Source organism: Bos grunniens, chromosome 4 (genome assembly GCF_055505025.1).
Source record: "Bos grunniens cultivar Pamir isolate PY7600 chromosome 4, Bosgru_T2T1.0, whole genome shotgun sequence".
In the NCBI taxonomy this organism is placed as follows: Eukaryota; Metazoa; Chordata; class Mammalia; order Artiodactyla; family Bovidae; genus Bos; species Bos grunniens.
In genome coordinates, this window is record NC_141168.1 from 111,260,330 (window position 1) to 111,283,800 (window position 23,471).

At 41.1% G+C, this 23,471-nt stretch overlaps 1 long non-coding RNA gene across 5 annotated transcripts in view; it reads left to right on the forward strand.

Moving 5' to 3' along the window:
- LOC147374697 (uncharacterized) overlaps positions 1-23,471 on the forward strand; it is a 502,498-nt gene that overhangs the window by 74,177 nt on the left and 404,850 nt on the right. For all 5 annotated transcript variants that reach the window (XR_015163027.1, XR_015163028.1, XR_015163030.1 and 2 more), the window contains exon 2: positions 20,173-20,328. This is a non-coding gene — a long non-coding RNA (uncharacterized LOC147374697). The remainder of the gene's footprint in view (positions 1-20,172; positions 20,329-23,471) is intronic.

Here is a 23,471-nt window from a genome sequence, read left to right on the forward strand (position 1 = left end):
TTCTAGATGGTATTGCTTGGTCTTCGGGGAGGGAGTTATAAAGCCCTAGTACTGGACACAATAAATAGGATTCCTAAGTAGGATTGGGACACAGACAAGGCAAGGTTGGGGGTAAGGAGAAAATTGCTGGAGTGAGGGTTGGGGATGTGCCTGAGACGTGCCTTGAATGTTTCCATGCCAAGTCAACCCAGTCAGGTTTGTTTCTTGGAGACCTTTCTCAGGTTGATGTCTTGCTCCAAATGAGCCCTTGTTCATGGTGTATACTTTTTGAAAAGCAGAGTAAAATTTTTAAAAGAGAGTCGCCCCAACAGTCTGGCTTCTCTGCAGTTTCCAGACTGCTTCTCCCTTGTTGTAAGAGCTATCCACTTAGAGGGTACCATGAAGTTGCTCTAACTTTAAATTTAAACTTGGCAAAGTTAAGAGCTGTGCAACCTGATCTGAATAGAAATGTGGTCACAAAGCGTAAAGAAAGTCAATGAAAACAGGATTTTAATATTTTAGAAGCTATTTCCTCTGCTGCATTGGAAATTCAAATAGAACAGCACAGGGGGCATGGGAATTAGAAGGAGACTATGAAACCTACCAGCACAGGAGAGTGAAACAGATACGCCTGGTTTCCCTGTCCGTTATAAATAAAGAATTGTTAATAAGCAGCTCAAATATGGGAAGTCCTCCTCTCCGTTAATCAAAGGATAAAAAGTAAAGAACACAGGTGAAGTTTTGAAACTGAGCAATTTTGGTGTAGCTCTTGTGCTGTTAAATGTTTTTGTATTAAAACATGTTCTTGGAAGATGTCTTGAACCCTTTGGTTATTTCAAATCACTTTCATACCCGCATCTGTTTCCCATTATAAACCTCCTCAGATTTAATTTCTTTTTTTCTATCATCCACTTTCTCATTGAAAAACAATTAATATATTTAATTTTACTTCCTCTACCCTTTTTTCCCCCCTCCCTTCTCTTTTAGATGTGTCTAAAATGTGGCTACTACCCACAAATAACCAGATGGAGAGAATGATTCTTAATGCTAAAAGATCAGTAAAATCACTTTTCCTTTGATTCAGAAAATAAGCCTGTCAGTTTGTTAGGTGGAAATGTGTATTTGAAATCTGACAGAATGCCAACATATGACATCAAGTTGTAGGCCAGGAACACTCCTGCCGAGTGGATCCTCCAGTGACACGTTAAGGAGTGTGTTTACTGGGAACATTCCACCCAACGCAGACCCCTCAAGGTGATGAATTGCTTCATGTGTCTGCTTTGTGCTTTGAACTTGAAAAGCCCAGTGTAAATACAAAGTATATTGTGATGGGGACTGGCGGTGAGGATGCTAATGACAGGATGATAGATAAGAACCTTAGCTAAAAGTGACTTTAAGCACTTTAACAGAATTCAACATTTTCCTTCTTTTTGACACGAGTAAATAGTGTTTGAATCCATGCAGCAATTCACTAGGTTTGATTCCAGTGTGCCATATTGCTTTACTCCCATTCATAATGATTTTCAGCTTTATGCACATAGTACATGAATTTTTGTTTCCCATCGTGACATCTGTTTCTCCATCTCTTTGGCTGCCACTAACAACTAGAGAAAAGAATCTATAAAACTATATAGCCTGTCTCTAAACAGACTTAACTGGCCACACCTGAAAAGGAGTCCCTTCCCTTGAAGGTATTGTGCAACCAAATGCTTTGCACCCCTTTCCCAACTTCCAATCAATTTGGGGCCTCAGGCTGGTGCAATCCACTGTTGACAGATATGTTTAATGAGCCTGGCTTTGAGTATTCATAGCTAAGGGACTGTGGATTAGGTTTTATCTTATTTCGTATCTTGATTAATAATCTGGGAGGAGGCTTCGACATGCTAGTGGAATGAAATTTGCTGTATAAACAAAGCTTGGAGACTTTGCAAAGAGGAAGGACAGCTTAGAAAGGCTAGCATGGGGCGGGCAGGTGGAGAGGTGTTTTTGTGAGCTGGCCCCCTGGCTCTGCTCTCCAGAGAGGCTGTTGGAGAGCAAAGTGGACGCTTTCCTGGGGTCGCCATGCTGTATCAGCTTGCCCAACACAGAGCTCTTTCACTCACTGTTGGTTCAGGCCAAATTTGGGGAAATAATCAGAAACGGGTTTTCCACATTAAGCAGGAAACCAGAATGTAGCAGTGCTCAAACAGGCCCAGAGGCAGAGTTCCCTATGGGGTGGGCCGTTGGAAAGTGTCTCATGAACGGGCGTCACTGTGCACACCTGGAAAGCCGTTGCTCGGCCCACCTGAGTTAACTCCCCTACCCTGTCAAACTGCTTCCAGAACTGTTCCTCTGCTGGGGGAGGAAAGCAACCCAAACTTTCCTCTCAATGGAAGCACTCTCAAACCATGTTAAATTTATTAAACAAGGAGGCATTACTAAATATTTAGCCAATACATAGAAACAACCTAAATGTTTGTTGACAGATGAATGGATTTATATATGTATACAACAGGATATTACTCAGCCATAAGAAATGCAATAACGTCAATTATAGCACATGGATGGACCTAGAGATTATCATCCTAAGTGAAGGAAGTCAGAGAAAGACAAATGTCATGATATCACTTACATATGGAATTTAAAATACCAGACAGATGAACTTATTTACATGACAGAAACAGAGTCAGTGACATAGAAAGCAAACTTATGGTTAACAAAGGGAAAAAGACCGAGGGATAAAGTTACCTTATGAGCAATTTGCTTATATTAAAGGATTCTCCTAGAATTTTCAAAGGCTCAGAAGATAGGAACCTATGAGCATGGGGAAAAATCCAAAGAAAGAACACTTTACACCCATGATTTTATTCTTGTAACTGTTTCAAAATTGCCTGCTAATTTCAGAGCCATTTATATACCCAGTTCATTGGTTTGACGAATAAAGGAAACTTCCATAATATTTGGAAAGATGAGAATGTCAAGCAAATTATACTTCTCAATGAAACCATTCTGTTGCAGGCTTTTAACACATTGGCTGACAGTCTTCAGAGCATCATCATTGAAATGATTTGTGGAGAGAAACCTTTCTTATCACAATTAGCCACTTTAAAGCACATTGGAAGATAGGGTGGGAGCTATTAGAAGCAGTAGGAGGGAAAATATAATAGAAGTAGTTCATGAAGACATTCCAGTTTTAGCAGAGTTCTTACTGTGTGTTTGGCAGATGAACACACTCTTGCTGCTGCTTACTCGTCATAATATTTATATGTGAGAAAAAGTGCATGTAGAGTTTAATTGATTTGAAAGTTGTTCTTCTGCCTTGAAATGAAGGGTATTGGACAAGTATAAATACAAGCGTGATTATTTTTATTATCCTTGGTTTAAACTCCTAACTTCAAAGGGCATTAAGGAAGGAGAGGTTCCTGACACCCAAGAGCATCTGAAGTAGAACTTTTTAAAGACCCTAAAGATGAAAAATATGTCTTGCCCAGGAAAATAAATTTGACCTTTTAAAATTTTATTTTTTAAATAAAATAATGCTAGTACACAGGATTTTTTTCTTTTAAAAAATGGCTCAAATTCTGTGTTTTATAAGTTTAAAAGCACATGGCCAGCACTGTGTGGTATGCCTGGATGAAAGGAAAAGTCCTACCTGAAGAAAGAAATAAAAGAGAGAGAAAAAAAGAAGAAAGCAAAGGGAAAAGCAAATCAAGTTGAAATCAAACGAGGGGTAAAAATGTCAATGGAAAAATAGGAGAGTTCCAATCTTCTTAAATTTTTTATAGTGGCTTTAGAGTAAGCTTGATCACCCAAAGGACACACCACAGGGATTAGTGTTTGGAAGTGAACAACAGATGTTGGATGTCAACAGACAATATCCCAGTGGGTGAAGAGCATTTAGGGTGATTGAAAGTAAAACACATTGTCAGATGATCTCTGGTACTTGGGTAAATCTTTGATAACGAGTAAGTTTCTCGTGCAGCTGTCAGAGATTCACTGGGACAACCCAGTGGTTTTTCTAGATAACAAGCTCCTAAGTGAACATCAGAGTGGAATTAATTAGGCAATGGTAATTTACAGAAAATCTTCTCTATATGTCACTGTATTTTGACATAAACCCTTCCCTGAAGGGAAATATAACTGAGAATGATCCTTTGATTAACAAACATCTTTGAGCAAGTTGGCTGGGGCGGAGAGAAAGTGTTGCTCTTTTCACCACTGGAATTGCTTCAAAAGCATCTTCCCTGGCCATCATATTTACAGGGTGACCATACCCTACCTTCTCAGTTACTCTTTATTCCATTACTGTGCTGTACTTTCTTCATAGTTTTTCTCTAAAGTTTTGTGCATATATTTGTTTCCTTGTTCATTCCCCCACCGGAATATAAGCTCCATGAAATTGGGGATGACCTTTGTTTTCTTCATCATAGTGTACACAGAGCCTAGAATAGTACCTGGCATGTGGTTGGAACTTCAAAATGCAGCCAGTGGTGTTGCAGACAGAATATTTAATTCTAGAATTTGAATAAATACAAATCACTCTAAGAAATAGAGAAGATAGAAACCAGGGAGAAGAGAAGATGGAAGAGAGTGATTAAGCATAGATTTCGTGTCCTTGGTGTTTCTTGACTTACACATTAAGCAAGTACTGACTCTGGGTGACTGAGTGCAGACAGCCTTTGGTCAATGTGGATGCTCAGGAAACACTATCTTTATTTCAGGTGAGATCGCTGTTGCTGAGCATCAGATACACTCATCAGCTCATCCTTTTCTCATCTTCTTCCCTCTCCTGTCTACCACTTCCAAACAAAGACACTGAAGGTTATTATTTCTACTCTCAGAAACTCGGACACTCACGGTCCTTCCAAAAGATTGGATCTATCCGTTATTTAGTAAATGTTCTCTGATGACATACTAAGTAGTGAGGCCTCCCAAAGGGAACAAGACATAGCTTTAACTCCACACGGACTTATCCGTGACTAGCAAATCTCTAGCCGCCATTGTGACTGGTGAGAGTCCATGCTTACTGTTCTCTGTAGAGGATAATGACTGCAATAGGATCCTCTGGTCTCTAGCTTTGTTCCTTTGCTAGGGGGCATCAGTGGAAAAGGGGTAGATCTAGGAATTCAATGTTTACCTACTGTTTATTGAAAATAAGACAGTTTCAATACTGTGTTTCAAAAATGATTGCCATCTTAAAGTATAAACACAATTGTTCTGCAAAGCACTTCATTGAACTCTGTTTCTCTCATTTATTTAGTGAACTGGTTTCTCTACTGTGAAGGATCAGTCTGTTCACCAGTCAGATTGAAGGTCTACTGTATGCTAGGCTCTACTGTATGCGAGGTGCTGTGGAAGCAAAGTGAGGTGAACTGCATCCTTGTCCTCAAGGAGCCCACGGTCCAGTGGAGGAGACAAACCAACCATGACCACAAAATCATATAAAAGGAACAGAGTATGTGTAAGGTCCAGAAGTAACAGAAAAAGAGCAGTTTACTCTCTGAAGAATAAATGACATGAAAGACATGGGGAGGTGAGCCTAGCCAAGAATGTTTACTGTTTTGAGAAGAGAAGCTACTTTAAATTTCCCCTGAGTCTTGAGCTCACTGAGGCCTGAGTGGTGGAGGCATCTCTCTGGCAGGATGGGTAGCAGGGCTGGTTGCCACAGGAAAGCTTGTGAGTTCGTTCCAAGTTTACTTTTAAATCCAAGTGTTGAAGTTTTGGAGGCCACATGGCTTTAGCATTAATAGTTTGCTGGGAGATGAATCTAGCCTAGATATATTTTTTATAAAGGTAAATCTATTCCATTTGAAAAATTATTCTTTAATCTGAGACTGCCTAGTTTGGTGTTAAAAATTCTGTTTCTTTGCAAAACGATAATGAAGAAAGGTTATTGTTGTTGTTGTAATACTTCTAATTAGCAGAGATAATCCTTGGATCACAAAACAAAGATGCAGAAAAGAGGGTCAACCAAAATGGCAATAGGAGTCAGGAGTTTCTGGCAAAGTGAAAAGGTATAAATGCAGAGGAAAGGGAACAGTGACCATAGCAGTAATGCGTGTTCCAGCAGGGAGATAGGCAGTGAGAAGATAAGAGGGGCTGGAGAGCTGGCAACCTGCTTGGGGAGGAGAGGTACAACTTCTCGCATTTACCCTGTATAAGCTCCACCAAGGAGTTACTTCCCTCTTCTGTTTTTAAGATTTACTTGTTTATTTGACTGTGTCTGGTCTTAGTGGCAGCACTCAGCACCTTCGTTGTGGCTGCAGGATCCTTCAGTCCCAGCACCTGGGCTTAGTTGCCTTGCAACATGTGGGATCTTAGTTCCCTGACTAGGATCGAACTCGAGACCCGTGCATTGGAAGGCAGATTCTTAACCACTGGACCACCAGGGAAGTCGCGGAGCTGCTGCTTTGTTCTGTAATCAGACAGGTGTGAGTTTGACTTGAGTTCTTTCACTTACTAGCTTTCATAGGAATGCTATGAGAGTTTAAGAGTGATGATGCACAGGAAGATTGTCTTGTTGTTGTACAGTTGCTAAGTCATGTCCGGCTCTTGGAGACTCCATGGACTGCAGCATGCCAGCCCTCCCTGTCCTTTACCATCTCTCAGAGTTTGGTCAAACTAATGTCCACTGAGTGGTTGGTGATGCCACCCAAACATCTCATCCTCTATTGCTTCCGTCTCCTCTTGCCCTCAATCTTTCCCAGCAGCACGGTCTTCCAATGAGTATTGGAGCTTCCAAAGTATTGGAGCTTCAGCTTCAGCATCAGTCCTTCCAATGAATATTCAGGATTGGTTTCCTTTAATATTGACTGGTTTGATCTCCTTGCTTTCCAAGGGACTCTCAAGAGTCTTCTCTAGCACCACAGTTCAAAAGCATTGTGTCTGGAGCATAGCACATGTTCAAAAAATATTACTGCTCCTGCTCTGTCATTGATGATGACTGCTCCCAGTAGGTAGTCTCATTAGTACTAAACACCATCACCACCAGCCTCAAAGCAAGGCCCACTATCAGTCAGCTTTGGGGCAAGATGAGAAGTCACACCTGCATGCTGGAGGGTCGAGGAGTCCCAGGAAGCTGTGGGGTTTGCAGTGGAGAAGAAAGTGCAACCCCACACATAAAAACAGAGAAGGAGAGGGGATCCTGTAGCTACTCAGCTGAGGGTGTGGGTAGACTGGACTTAAGTTAGGGAGGAAGGGACGCAAACACAAAGCAGATGTCATAGGAAAATCACTGGAACAATTAAATAAGTAGAATGGCCAAGATATATTTAAAAAATCAATTTGTATTTCCAGATTATGAACAGAATCTGTACGTCAATCTTATGATTGTGACCCTCCATTTGCTACAAAGACGTCTTTGTTAGTTCTCAAGGATTTGGTACACCTTGGATTTAAATAAAAAGTATAAATCTCTTTCTTTGATCTGGATTAACCAGGTTTTAAACATTTTAAACTAGCTTCTCTGTCCAGCAGTTTGGAAAATGTTAATAGAAAGATATTAGTAATGATAATAATATGTATTTATCTTGCTATCCTAATTTAAGAAGAGAGCCAGTTGAGGAAGTAATTAGCCTTCCATTAAAGAAGAGGGTGGTTAAGATAGGCTGGACCTGGGTGTGTGTCCAGTGATCCCAGAATTCTAGAACCCAATAAATCATTCCCTCACTTACCAAAACTGGGGTAAGCAGGGGGAATACAGGTAAGAATGAGCTGCAAAGCCTCTAAAGGGTTTACAGTCTGGTGAGTGAAGCATGTAAAAACAATTACAATATAATGTGGGAAATAGAGCCTCAAATAACACTGTGGGAACCTAGACAAAATGCCTTGCCTGCATGAGGTGGTCATTGAAGATTTCCAGAAGAAGAATGCAGGCTGAATCACTTGAACAGGAATTTTCAGAGGTGGATGGTTGGAGGAGTGATTGGGGAAGAATTTTTAGGGTATAGAGCTGTCTGTTGTTCAGTCGCTCTGTTGTGTCTGACTCTTTGCAACCCCATGGACTGCAGCATGCCAGGCTTCCCTGTCCTTCACCATCTCTGTCTGTAGAGAAAGCTTTTACCTTTTGGAGAACAAGAAGTTCAGTGCAGCTGAACATGGGTTACCTATGGGGAAGTGGCAGAAGATGTAACTAGGTAGGAACTGATCAGAAGTGGGTTTTTATGCCTCAGTAGCAAATTTGGATTCTCCCTATATAGGTGGGGAAGCACTGTGACCAGATAATATTTAGAAAGATCTTCTGACACTGAGATGGAGACTAGATTGAAGGGTTTTGGGATTGAAGATGGAGACTCAAAGTAGGTGACTACCTTATAGTTCAGGTGGGGAGTCATAGGGCTTACACAGAGGCGGTGGGGCTCGAGAGGAAGGAGGAAGAGGACTTGAAAGTTGTGTGGGTGATGGAGTAGAGAAGGGAATCTTAGATTATGTTCTGAATTCTCTTAGGCACTAGGTGATTGGGGATGCCAACCCCAATTTAGAGGCTACAAGACAGGTAAGGGTGAGGGGCCTTCTTTGAAACATACTCTATTCTCTGAATAAAGATCAATAAAGGGATTCTAGGTACAATACTTGCCCATGTTTCACATGAAATTAAAAAACACTTGCTCCTTGAAAGGAAAGCTATGACAAACCTAGACAGCATATTAAAAAGCAGAGACATTATTTTGCCAGCAAAGGTCCCTATAGTCAAAGCTATGTTTTTTCCAGTAGCCATGTATGGATGTGAAAGTTGGACCATAAAGAAGGCTGAATGTCAAAGAATTGATACTTTTGAATTGTGATGTTGGATAAGACTCTTAAGAGTCTCTTGGACTGCAAGGAAATCAAACAAGACAATCCTAAAGGAAATCTAACCCTGAATATTCACTGGAAGGACTGATGCTGAAGCTCCAATACTTTGGCCACTTGATGAGAGGGTGAGAAAGGTAGATAGCATCACTGACTCAATGAACATGAATTTGAGCAAACTCTGGGAGACAGTGGAGGGCAGAGGAGCCTGGCACACTGCAGTCCATCGGGTCGCAAAGTCAGACATGACTTAGCAACTGAACAATAGCAACAATCTCCCAGACATTTTTTTCTTCCCTGGCAATGCTATCCTCCATATTTCTGCAAATTCAAGAGCTATCTATTCTTCTAGGTCCAACACAAATCCCAAGTGGTCTTTGGATTCTCCACCAGACAAAAGTGATCTGTTCAGGGGTTTGCTCCTATAGCTCTGTTCTTCTGAGAATCAGTATAGGATTGTTTTAAGAATGTGATTCTGGAGCGAGACTGTGTGGGTTTAACTTTACCTCTATCACACCTGAGTCGTCTGGTCTAATGACTCTGCTTCCATTTTCTCATCTGAAAAAAGGAGCTAAGATTAGCACCTACCTCACAAGCTTATTTGACTACTAAATGAGTTCATGTGGATAAAGCAATTCAAACAATGCCAGGCACATAGGAAGTATTCATAAATTCTGCCTGTTACAGGCATTCCTCTTCTGGTACTAAACCCTTCCTATATTGTATTTTAATTATTTATGTAAATTTTCCTGATGAGACTGTCAGCTTCTTGGGGTTAGGAATCACCTTTTGAATTTTTTTCAGCATCAGTAATCATGCCTTACACAACAAATATTTATTAATTCATCAGTCTGTTCTGTATTATTGTTTTGAAGTACAGAGTGTTCTTGTTTAGGACAAGCAATACATTTCAACCTATTTTTTCTGGGGGCTTCAGCCAAGTGTTTTAAATAATTTGAGAGTTTATCATTGATGGCTGAGACATGTTGTCATTCATATTTATGGTTTTCCTGCTGCTGAATATTTGGTCAGGAATGCAACCACCAATTATTCAATTTTTCTAGTGGGAAACATGATCTTCTTTATGACTCAGTTTCCAGGAATGGCTGAAAACTGAGGACTATTTATGCTTTTCTAAAGAACACTAATATACATTGTCTCAGATCTCATAATTTCTTACTTTTTCTGCCTACCTCCCTGACACTAAGCCAAGAGAAGAACTTCCTTAGTGTGGGTACAGTTGCCCACCCACACAATAATTGTGTGGTCTAGTAATTCTAGACCATATTTTCCCAATTTAATTGTGAGTCTATATATCTGTGAATCTGTATATTTGTCCTGTAATTTTCTTTTTTGTAGCATCCTTGTCTGGTTTTAGTATCAGAGTAATAACTGGTCTCATAAAATGAGTTTGGAAGTGCTCCTTCCTTTTCAATTTTTTTGGAAGAGTTTAAGAAGGATTGGAAAAATTGTTTCAGTATTTGATAAAATTCACCAGTGAAGCCATCTGGTCCAGGGCTTTGATTTGTTGGGAAATTTTACATTACTGATTCAATCTCCTTGCTCATTATTGGTCTGTTCAGATTTTCTATTACTTCATGATTCAGTCTTGATAAGTTGTATGTTTCTAGGAATTTATCCATTTTTCTAAATTATTTAATTTGTATATAATTTTCATATTCTCTTGTGATCCTTTGTATTTCTGAGGTACTAGTTGTAATGTCTCCTGTTTCATTTATAATTTTTTTTTACTGTTTCTTTCTTTAAAACTTATTGGAGTATAGTTGATCTACTATGATTTTAATTTTATGGAAAATCTTTTGCCATCCATTTACTTTCAGCCCGTGAGTGTCAATAAAGAAAGCTTAAATGAATTTCTTATAGGCAGCATAGGGTTGGATCTTGTTTCCCTATCCAGCCACTCTGTCTTTTAATTGGAGAATTTAACCATTAACATTTAGCATAACTATAAGGATTTACTATTGACATTTTGTTAATTGCTTTTTGATTCTTTTGTAGTTCCTCTCTTGTCTTTCTTTGTGAATTGATGACTTTTTGCAGTGTTATGCTGTAATTCTTTTCTCTTTGTCATTTGTGTTTCTATTTGTTTACTTGATGATCACCATGAGGCTTTCAAAATGCACTTCATATTTATAACAGCCTAATTTAAACTGATAACTGTTTAACTTCAATTGCATAAGAGAGTTTTACATATTTACTTGCCCCTCTCCTATTTTCTGTTGTTGATACCATGATTTGCACATTTTTATGTTTATTAATTAACAAAATATTGCAACAGCAGTTATTTTATCACTCTTCCTTTTGACTTGTGTGCTACAATTCACAGTGATTGTCACATTACCGTTGCAGTTGACCAAGGGCCACATCAGCCACGGGAGGGAGATAGTTACAAAGTGGGAGGCACAGCGCAGGTTCAGGCAGGTCCAGGTAAGCTTAGAAGCAAGACTCTCTGTATGTCTCTAGGCTTTCCTCCCACTTCTTTCCTCTGGGTTCATTGTCAGATTTGTTTCCTTCCTGCTCTTCCTTCTCTCATTTTATTTTTCACTTTTCTTGTTTTATTTTCCTGTGTCTTCTTTCCTCTTCAGTCACCCTCTGCCCAACACGGAAGCCCTTTCCCTTCTCTGTCTTCCTCTTAACCTTTGAACAGCTGTCCTCTGCACTTTTTTTTCCTCAGGCCTCTGGAGAGGAGAGGAACTTTCTATTGTTAGGTAGATACATGCTTGCAGTTCTGGGAACCATTCTGAGCCACTCCTATCTCCTCCGACATTCTGATCTAAAATTTCTATTGACAGCATCAGCCTCATTCTTGACTTTAGGGGCCACTTTTAGCTTTCAGGGTTGGTTCCTATCTGCCTTGTACAAATTGTGATATGATCTGAGGGTGTTCCCACTGGTTTCTGTAGCTTTCACTAGCTAAATTGCTCTTGCTGTTCTCCACTTAATACTAAATGCAACCAGTGACAATACTGGTTTGATTAACTCCAAAGAAGTGGTTCTCTACTTTGTGATTTTGTCCACCAGGGACATTTGGCATTATCTGGAGACATATTTGGTTGTTACAGTTGGGTAGCAGGGAGGGATGCTAGCATCGAATGGGTAGAGGTCAAGGAGTCTATGAAATATCCTAAGATGCATAGGACAAGGGCTTTCCTGATAGCTTAGTTGGTAAAGAATCCATCTGCAGTGCAGCAGGAGACCCTGGTTTGATTCCTGGGTTGGGAAGATCCTCTAGAGAAGGGATAGGCTGCCCACTCCTGTATTCTTGGGCTTCCCTTGTGGCTCAGCTGGTAAAGAATCTGCCTGCAATGCAGGAGACCTGGGTTTGATCCCTGGGTTGGGAAGATCCCCTGGAGAAGGGAAAGGCTTCCCCCCTCAAAAGAGGTTATCCAGTCTAATATGTTGAGAATACTGGGAATGAGAAACTCTGATCCAAAGGTCTTTATCTTGGAACTTGTAGATAGAGTGAATATGCAAATAATAACAGGATTAATCAAAACCAAGTTAAATATTAATAAATTAAGACAAGCAGTAGGGGATCTTGAGGTGGCAAACTATAAATTTGCCTGCTTTAATAACAGCAGAAATAATTCTTTGTGCTCTACCTGCCTTCTGATTTTTACTTATAAAATTTATATTCACTAGCTCTCTCATCCGTCCCAGCCATCCTGTGAGCCTGGTATGTGAGATATTTTGAATATAAAGAAACTGAGGGGTAGAGAATACGATGACTCTCCTTAGGACCCTGGCCAAACATAGATTCGTGGATTTTTATCCAAGGCGAAAAACACGGCTGTTCATACAGCTCAACTGGAGCTATAATGGCAGAAAATAAGGGCAGAAACTAAAGCTGCTGTCACAAAGAAAGGACTCTCCCAGTTCTCCATTTGGTATTTAAAAATAAGAGTGAAAATGGCATAGCTTGAATCTGAGCTAATGCTTGCCGCTTTGTGAATGCTCTAACAGTGCATTGCCTTCGAAACAAATTGGCCCTCGTCTACAAAGGTTTCTTTTTTGTACTCTTGCAAACTCATTTTTAATGGCTTGTATGGCATCGCTGTGCCCCTGAGCTGTAATGAAGCACTCTGCAAGTCACCGCACGCGAGTCAGAAATGAATCTCACAGAGAGGAAAATGCTGGAACGTTAATAGGTTTTAATCCTAGGTAAGCAAACCTAATTGAGCCACTACCATGTGCTTTTTAAATCTAAATGTCATGAAATTTTCAGTGGTTTTCTCTTGCCTGCAAATCAGTTTTGGTCCCGAGACGGCCAAGTAGGGATGAGAAGGGAAAAATCTCAAATACGCATACTGCCCAGAAGCACACCTTGAGAAGGGTGCAAGGACCATCCAAGCAAAACAAAGAAATAATTGATGGCACACGGGGGAAACTGGCTTCACAGGGCAGCGTGTGAAAAGCCTGTAAGTGCAGCAGGCATACATACCACGATATATTTGATCCCATCTTCAATATCTTGGGTGGAGAAGGGGTGTTGAAATCTGAAAATCTCTCCTTATGTGGGTTTTCCCCTTCGGTTTTCATTTAAGTGGAAAAGCAGTGTTTGTATATTGCACTTTATTGCACTGACACTGGCCAATTTACTGAGTGAGATTTAATTGCCAAGCACCGAGTTTCAAACTTCATTTTGTGCAGTACCTTGACAGCTTTTGATAAATGCTTCATCATTCTGAAAACAATGATCTCTGAATATTGAAGTGCAACAAATTGGTTTTATGCTGGTAAGACTTTCTGTGTATGCGGGAGTCTGGAGGCATGTTTTGAATTTTCCCCCTGGCTGGTGTTTGCCTGTGGACACAGAGATAGCCTCTGGGCCTCACGTTCAGGCCCTCTGGGGGCCGTGTGTGTTGGCCCCACTTCATCATGCTTCCCAGTGCTTCATGTGTTAATTGTTACAAACAGAACCACGGGGATGTTCCTCTTCTCTCTAATGGAAGGGAAATTGTGTACCTGGTCATAGCACCGCAGACTGAAATAAGCTCAACTATAGAAATGTTGAGGCCCTACAAAAATACGTTGAAAATTAGCCATATTTTCAAGTTTGCGTTCATATGTCTTTGCAAAGCTTACTATGTACAAGATGTGGTTCCAAGGGCTTTATTACTCTAATCCTTCTAAAACTTTTCATAGGTACTATTATCATACCTATTTTAAATGATGAAACTGAGGCACAGGGAGGTTAAATAATTCACCAAAGCTGACACAGCTCATAGGAAACATATGTAGGATTTGAATCCAGACCATCTCTGGAGCCTTTTGGTGTGCCTAAACATTCTACTACATTTCTCAGAGCAAGTACTAGTATGAATATTCACTAGTGAATTGCACTAATTTTAGAGACCCTTTGTTGTGTTTTCTTATTATCTAAGGCTATGAATAATTTGCAGCTACTCAAAAAGCCTAAGAGGTCTGAAAAATTTTGGTCCCACTCAAGTGCACTCCTCAACACCCTACAGATGCCCCCTTCTACAGATTTAGCAGCCTCTATATAACGGTCCTACCAACATTTTAGATCAGTATTTAAACCAAGGCTACAAATCTTCTCAGATCATAAGCAAAAATTCTGGTATCCTGGAACATACTTGGGAGAGTCAGGATAAAGAAGAAAACAAAGTTCAATATGTCCTTCCCATGACCTGCAATGTTATAAATTTGCAACAGTTAGTAGTCCCAATGACTCTTTCTTATCTTGTGGCTTTGGAAAATGGAAGAAATAGAGAGAGGAAGATAGATTCAGAAGGTCAAGGATGGTGCTTTCTGTACTTTAATGTGCTGATGAATCTCCCAGAGACCTTGTTAAATTAAGCAGGTTCTCTTTTGTAGGTATAGGGTGTGTCCAGAAATCCTGGATTTCTATTAAACATCGAGATATTGCTGATGCTACTGGTCCATGGGTCGTATTTTGATGCAAGGATCTATAATCAACTAAGAGCATCACCACCACCTGGAAGGTTGTTAGAAGCGCAGACGCTTGGATTCTAAGCCAAGCCTAAAGAATCAGAAGCTACATTTCAACAAAATCTCCAGGGGATTTATTTGCATTTTAATTGTTTGAGAAATAGCAGTCTAGAGTGTTCTTCACACGATGAAGATGGACATAAATCTTTCAACACACCTGCAAATGAATTGCCATGGTGGAAAGAAAGACAGATAAGTTCTCATTAGAAGTTCCATTTAGGATGTCCCTGGTGGCTCAGTGGTGAAGAATCCACCTACCAATGCAGGAGAGGTACAAGTTCTATCCCTGGTCCAGGAAGATCCCACCTGCTGTGGAGCAACTAAGCCTGTGCGCTACAACTACCGATCCTGTGCTTTAGAGCCTGCAAGCCACAACTACGAAGCCCACACACCTAGAGCCTGTGCTGTGCAACGGGAGGAGCTACCGCAATGAGAGCCTGCCTGCGCACCTAGAGAACAGTCGGCACAGCAATGCAGGCCCCGCACAGCCAAAAACAAATAAATAAAGGAGTCTATATAAAAAATTAAGTCTTATATACCTCTTTTCTTTGAGACTGCTTCAATAGCTGAAAAAGCACCTGGAATATACTATTGAAAGCTAACTTTCAAAAGTTTGTAGCAGCTTTTATTTAGAGGTGATATTTACCTCACGTTATTTCCTCTTTAGGATCAGGCTATCATGCAAACACTTGAACACTGAGAATTTAGAAGAATGACAAGAATTTCTCCATCTCTGGATGGCCGAGTCACCTGCAGAATGCTATATGGTGCCGTCAGCCTGGACTGGGATTAGACACTACTGTGCCCCATGCAGAGATGCCAGTGGGCTTGTAGTAAATACTGGCCCTTCTCATACCAAGTGCCCAGGCCCCTATGGGGGCAGAGGGATGAAGGTCTAACCTCCTCCCTCAACATGAATGGTAGCTACCCCAGATGGCAGCTGTTGTGGGGCAGGTTTGGGGAGGGCAACCCTAAGTTGGCTGGGGTGCCATTGATTAGGGAAGAGTGGAGACTGAGAACCCATCCCAGAGAGGAGGAGAGATGGTGGGAGGTAGGACCAGGCCAGGCGTCAAGCCACGTGCAACTTGCCCCCTTCCCGCCCTGCCATGCTCCATTGTCCTATTGAACTTCACTAACAGAACACAAAATTCAAAGATCATATCTCATCTCTCCCTCTTCTGGTAAGACCTCTTTACTTACCAGAAGAACTATTTACTTTTTCTGAGCCCTGGTGTCTTCACCCATGAAATGGAAATAATAATAGTGAATCCTATCTCCTGGGGTTCATGTGAGGATTGACTGAGCTGTTGAGTGGACATCCTTATCATAGCGCCTGGCACATAGTAGCACTCAACAGATGATAGCTGTTATTCAGAGAATAAAGTTATCATGTACTCGTCCATAGTACAGTTATATATTTATTAATTTGATTGTTGGCGATGATCATTTGATATAAATTGAAACATCCTATTTCCATAAAGGTCAGTTTGTGTGTGTCACCCATAACAATCCTGTCATCAGGATTCATCAGGATGTCAATCCTTCTTCCTGAATTCCACCTGGCCCACTGGAAGATTGGATTTTTTCCTTCCTGAGGGACTAGCAACTCCGTTCTTCCCTAGCATCAGCTTACTTTTGTGCTGAGCGTATGTAGGCTTTCTTCCTCTTGGCTTCCTCTTCTTACTCTTGGCTCCTCTGTCCATGGAATTCTCCAGACAAGAATACTGGAGTGGGTTGCCATTCCCTTCCCAACCCAGGGATTGAACCTGGGTCTCCTGCATTGCAGGCAGATTCTTTCCCATCTGAGCCATCAGGGAAGCCTGTTTTCTTCCTATTAGTACTCATATATTTTCTGAATCAATGATCTGCAAAGTATAAGTAATACAAAGGATCTCCTTAGGTCAATATTTGCTGCTCAGAAACATTGCTTTCTGAGCAGAGACAAAGGTTCCCTTTAAGTCTCGTGTTGAGGAGATTGGTGGTCTGTCTATTCGATGCCTGCTACTTGCCCCTTCATCACATCCGTTACAGGGAGAGTGGAATTATCCCCACTCAGATTTATGTGGGCCTTTCTTTGGGTCATAAAACCAACTCCAGGCTAATTGTATTCTTCTTATTGAATAATAAATGAAGATCAAGGTCTGCTTGGCTCTGAATATAAGCCAACTTGAGTGTGAGTTGAATATCAAGGCCAATAGGCCTTTTCTGCAAATAAACACTGCTTTTTAGATTCATTAAAAATCAAACAAAAGAAGAAGCAACCACAGCAAAAATAACCCAAGCCACGAATGGTTCAACAGAAAAAGAACAGTCTCTTCAGGGACCTCGGGTCCCAGGTGGCGCGCATCTGGATGTCTTTAGTGTTGCAGGACTTTGAATGCTGAGGGCTGAAAATACTACAGCCCAGCTCTCCCTGGTATCGATTTCCCTCATACTGATTTAGTGGCAAGCCCTTTGGCATCTCTCTACCACTTCCAGCAGCTGAGCTTTGGCCCCAGAAGGCTTTATTTAATGAAAACTTGGGGCTTATGCTGTGAGGAAGCTGCCCCAGGAATTGAGCTTGTAGATACATCCCGATGGAGAAAACATGCAGACAGGAGTCATGTGCACCACCATTCAGAGGATGGGGTGATGATATGAAGCCTCCACTAGAGTATTTGTGTTAGAAGAGGGAGCAGCAGCCCTTGGATGACTGTTGAAAGTGAACAGAAGCTCTTGTTACTGAAAGATAAAGTGCTTACATGAAATATGTACAAAGGTTTCACTGGGAGAGGAAATCAGGGGGAGGGGGCCATGTATTAGGATTTTGGAGAAGACCGTGTGGCTGTACATTAGAGCCTGATTACAGACAGTGATGGACTGCCCAGGTGGCTCAGCAGCAAAGAATCTGCCTGCCAGTGCAGGAGACATGGGTTCGAGCCCTGGGTTGGGAAGATCCCCTAGAGAAGGAAATGGCAACCCGCTCCAGTATTCTTGTCTGGAGAATCCCATGGACATGGGACTGGGGTCGCAAAAGAGTTGGACACGATTTAGCAGCTGAACAACAACACAGATATTGATGGCCTTTGGGAGTTAAACTGGAGCATTTTTTAAAAAATAAACTTTCTATTTTGGAACAATTTTGGATTTACGGAACAATTGTAACCATAGTACAGAGAGGTCCCATAGGCTCTGCATTCAGTTTCCCTTATTAGTAACATCTCAGATTACTTACATTACTATGGTACATTTGTTACAACTAATAAATGAATATTGAAAAATTATTATTAGCTAAAGTCCATACTTTATTCATATTTCCTTTGTTTTTACCTAATGTCTTTTTTTGTTTGTTTGTTCCAAGATCTCATGCATATTACGTTAGTCATTTTGTCTCCTAAGGCTCCTCTGGGCTGTGATAGTTCCCAAACTTTCTTTGTTTTTGATGATGTTGGCAATTTTGAGGAGTACTGGTTAGATATTTAATCAAGTGCCCCTCAGCTGAGAACACGGGATTTGTTTCATGCTTTTCTCATGATTAGACTGGGATTATGTTTTTCAAGGAGGAAGACCCCAGAGGTGAGGTACCCTTTTCATCATATCATTTCAAGGGTATATGCGATCCACATGACTTATTACTGTTAATGTACCAAGAGTGTTTTCAATGGAAAACTGAACTGGAGCAGGTATTGAGTGTCAGAAATTAAGAGTATTTTACCCTCCAATTGTATATTTCATTGGAAGTTAAAAGGGACACATTAAAGAACCAGCAATATTAATGAACCATACAAATACCCATCAGATGATTAGTACAAGGAAAAAAATAGTTTCGCTTATCACAAAAATGAAATCATAGAAACATGTGAACAAGGGGAAGAATGAAACATACCTGACCCCAGTTCCAGTTGCAAACTGAAAGAGCTCCAATTTCTCAAACTAATTTTCCTTGAAATAGCCTTGTAAGGGAGAAGATCTAAAGAACATAAGTCTGAAACTTAGACACCCTACCCATTCAGAAAGGGATTGTTAATAAGAGAGATTTAGGAGTTTCTCATCATACCCTGATTGTTACAGGGTAGAGGTCTTTAGGAAATAGCCAGTTGGTGATCTGACCCTCTATGGCTCCCTGTCCAGAAAGGTATTGATTTTTAAAAGTAGAAATTAAAAAAAAGTCACAACAAAATAATCACAACCATACATTTTTGTACTTTTGGAATATAATTTCTTCATCTTATCTGCATTAAGGACTTTGTTCAGTTTGTTGTACTCTCAGGACCTCATACCTCAGAAATTGTGTCTTTGACTACTTTAGTGAGACTAGGCAATTTTCATCATAGCTGAGGCCCCAGGGTCATCTACTTGAGTCACTGGAGTGGTTATAAGCATGAAGGGCTAAAATGCATCCCTGCTGATGGCAGTAGACAGCCTTTTTGGCTTTGAACGTCCCAGGTAAGCATCTTCTGTTGGAGTGGTTGAGGGGAGAATTTGAAGGGAACTGTATTAGTTTGCTAGAACTGCTGTAACAGAGATCCACAGACAGAGTGGTGCAAGCAACAGAAATTTATTTTCGCACAGTCTTGGAGGTGAGAAGTCTAAGACGAAGGTGACAGCAGGGTTGATTTCCTCCTGAGAAAGGAATCCTTGGCTTACAGATGGCCTTCTTCTCCTTCTGTCTTCACCTGGTCTCCCCTCTGTGTGTATCTGTATTCTAATCTCCTCTTATAAGGGGACCATTCATACTGCGTTAGTGTGTACGCTAATGACCTCAGTTAGCTTTAATTACCAATCTAAAGGCCCTATTTCCAAATAGAGCCACATTCTGAGGTGCTGGAGATTAGGATTTCAACCTACAAATCTTGGAGGGACACTGTGGAGTCCATTACAAGAAAGGCAAAGGATTTGATAAAGAAGGTACTACCTCACCCTCCAGGCCTGGGTTTCCAGGAGTCTGGGATAACTGACATCTGATGCTTACCTTTGGCTGGGCTGTTTGAGGGGATTATAACAATGGAGAAAAATGTGAACAGGAGCACTTCATGTGGGGGAGAGAATGTGCTGTGTAATACGCTTTGTCAGTTGCCCATTTCTGGAAGTTACCTGCGGTGTTTGCACAGCTGTTCCAGCATTGTCCACACTGGCAGCCCGAAGGCTGATTTCCTGGTGAATTTTCACCTAATTTCCTTTGCATCTGCCTTATATGTGATAGTTTCATTCCTGCACTTAAAAAAAAAAATGCATCAGCCTTTATGCTGACATTAATTTACAATGAGAAATATAATCATCTAGTGGGCTGGATACTCTGGCTTCTTGACTAGCATGTGCTTTCCCTACAGGCAGATCTAAGTGGGAAGCCAAATTATCATCAGAGGGCGGCTTGGTGAGCATGGAATCAGGCCAGGGGAGTTCGTTATGAGATTTGGCATTCCTGAGCTTTTTATTCTTTATACCAAGCAGCGCTGAGAAGCACAGACTCGCTGACTGTGGCTGGCTGCCTCTGCTCTTGCTGTTCCCTCCGACTTTCCATTGTTCCCTCGGGTGAGCTACGTGTAAAGCAGGACCCAGCTCAACCACCTCCTCCTCTGGAAAGCCTTGATCTTCCCCCAGACAGAGGTACTCCTCTTCTTCCTTACCTTGTAGTACTTTATGCTAAGTGTGTGTTTTGCATCGTGTTCTGTGGTTATTAACCCACCTTCCTGCTCACTGAGCTCCAAGGAACTTGAATCAAGGGACTTTTTATCATGGCAGATGGTCAGTGTTCAATAAATACTCGATTAATGGGAGCAGTGGTTATGATGAGTTACATTATGCTAAGGCTTTTTAAAATTTTTTAATTGGAGGATAATTGCTTTACAATATTGTGTTAGTTTCTGCCATACATCAACCTCTAAGGCTTTATATAGTTCTGTTTGCTTCATGGTTTTCAAACACTTTCCACTAAGCTGTTTATAAGGCATGAGCTTATACTACACTCATAGCTGTGAGACAGGCAGAGAAAAGATGCTTCGAGGCTAGATGATTTATCCAACTCTCAACACGCTTTCCACCAAGACTGTTTGTCTTTGGGACTGAATCTTGTCTCCCTTCTGAGTGCATGGTGTTCTCCTTCCAAAGGAACCTTCTTAGCCCTGTCTTCCTGGGGAGAGTTCTGCATTCCAGAACTCTTTTCTCCCCTCTTTTGAGCAGCCAATCTCTCCTCAGGCATCTTCCTTCCAATTTCCGGGTCAATCTCTCATTCCCTCTGAAACCTAGTCTTCAGGAAAAAGCAATGTGATTAAGTTTAATTTACACTAAGATGTTAATAATCTTTGAGACATATTCACATTTTAAGATTTTAACAGTGAATTCCTTATAGCATTCATGCATCTATATATATATTCATATATATTCATGTTAGTGTGTATTTGTGTGTGTTTGCTGCTGCTGCTGCTGCTGCTAAGTTGCTTCAGTCGTGTCCGACTCTGTGCGACCCCACAGACGGCAGCCCACCAGGCTCCCCTGTCCCTGGGATTCTCCAGGCAATAACACTGGAATGGGGTGCCATTTCCTTCTCCAATGGATGAAAGTGAAAAGTGAAAGTGAAGTCGCTCAGTTGTGTCCGACTCTTAGCGACCTTGTGGACTGCAGCCTACCAGGCTCCTCCATCCATGGGATTTTCCAGGCAAGAGTACTGGAGTGGGGTTCCATTGCCTTCTCCGTTGTGTGTGTTTAGTTGTGTTAAATATACATTCGGTAAAAATTTCCTGGGCCTTTAGGAGGTTTTTCTTTTCTTTCTTTTTAAAAGAAATTTCTATAGCTTGCAGTCCAAATGCTACCATGAATGAGTCCTTCAGATGATCAGCAACTAGTCATTATAACCTTTAGGGGAGACACAGCGCTTCACAAATGAGTCATTAGTTCTGGGCCCAGAGAACAAATCTGAAGGACCTTTTCATATCTTATAATTAAATACATTCTGCAGCTCGAAGATAAACATGCTGATCTGACAGCGAGTTAAGGAGGTTTATCAGCATTTGTGCACCTGCAGAGTTACACTAAGAGACATGACTTCATTAAAACTCCCTGTGCTTGTGAGAACAATGAGGAATGGTCGTAGGTGTAGAAAAGAAAGACACTACTAGACGGCGGCTTTAAGCTCATCTTTGAAGGGATGAACTCATTCTATCCGACATGTCCAGCTGTGCAAACAGCAGCACCGAGTGAGCTGCAGTTAGCCGTCCTAATACATAGGATCAGAAGACAGGCTGGGCCTCGTGTAAACGATGTGAATGTTTAATGTACTTGAACGCCATGAATGCGGCATGGAGGGGGAATGAGAGCCCCAGAAGTGACAGGAGATATTTTGCTCACTGTCATGAAAGGAGATTGTATTTTCAGGGCCTTCTAGGAACATTTCTCTTGCCAGAGACTTTTTGCCTTTTGAAGCCAATATTTCCTAAGATGAAAAAACAATACAAAACATCAATCTTTCAGAAAAAATCCATAGAGAGACAACAAGGGTTGCCACAGTTACCATTGTTCTCACATAGAATCTCAGAATGAGGAAACTGTAGGGGTGTGTGTGTGTGTGTGTGTGTTGAAACTTCACCTGCAAGAACATCTCAGGCTACAGAATCGATAGGTGGGGTGAGAATGCAACAGGAAACCAGAGCCTGGGCTAGAAGCCCCAGTTGTGAAAGTACTAGAAAGTGGTTTGAAGGGAGCAGAAATCAGGTTCCAGAAGGCTTGGCAATAAATATAAGGGTCCAGGAGCGAGGCAGACCTTGAATCTGTGCTGACCTTGTCTGAGGATGTGATGGTGGGAATGGATTCTTTGTGTGAGTAATCTGAGCTGAGCATGGGACAGATGGAAGAGAGTGGAGTGGAGGGAACCCAGCAAATCCCAGTCCTCTGCAGACACATTGCCAACCCCTCCTGGCACTGCCATAGAAATAAAAGAATAGAGTATCCATAACACCTCCTTTCTTATTTCCCTAAGACCTCAAATTGCTATTTTTGAAACATTCCTGAGTAGTGCAGAATATATATAGGTTGATGTCTTTATTAGTATTAGGAGCTGAATATTGTGGATTGTGCTCATGTACAAGGGCCTAAACTGACTGCATCTTTTTGAGAGTTGGTCTAGAAACATCACTCTTCCACTCTGGATTTACATAGTCAGGAAAGCTGTTAATACCCTGTATAAAAGAGCGTGCTTCTGAAAAGTTCACTGAAGTCTCTAATTACACTTTTCCGTATTTGAGTCATGCTTCACTAAAAATATATCACCTTTTCATCTTCTTGGTAGAATGCATGATAAGAACTAAAATAATCTGTTTTTAAAGAAAGTTAACTTATTAAGATGTTAGCATGGATAGAGTCAGAGATGCGGTAAAAGATACAATTCCATGTTGCAAATGATTGCAGTAGTGTTTTTAGAAACATGGGTAAATTCTCTTCAATAACGTTATATATGCCTAGTTGATGTCTCTAGATAAACTATAAAGTCCTTTAAGAATACTATTTGCTGGGGGAGGAGCTAAGATGGCAGAGGAGTAGGACGGGGAGAACACTTTCTCCCCCACAAATTCATCAAAAGAACATTTAAACGCCGAGTAAATTCCACAAAACAACTTCTGAATGCCGGCAGAGGACATTAGGCACCCAGAAAAGCAACCCAAGTCTTCGAAAGGAGGTAGGAAAAAATATAAAAGACAAAAAAAGGGACAAAAGAGGGAGGGACGGAGTTCCGTCCTGGGAAGGGAGTCTTAAAAAGA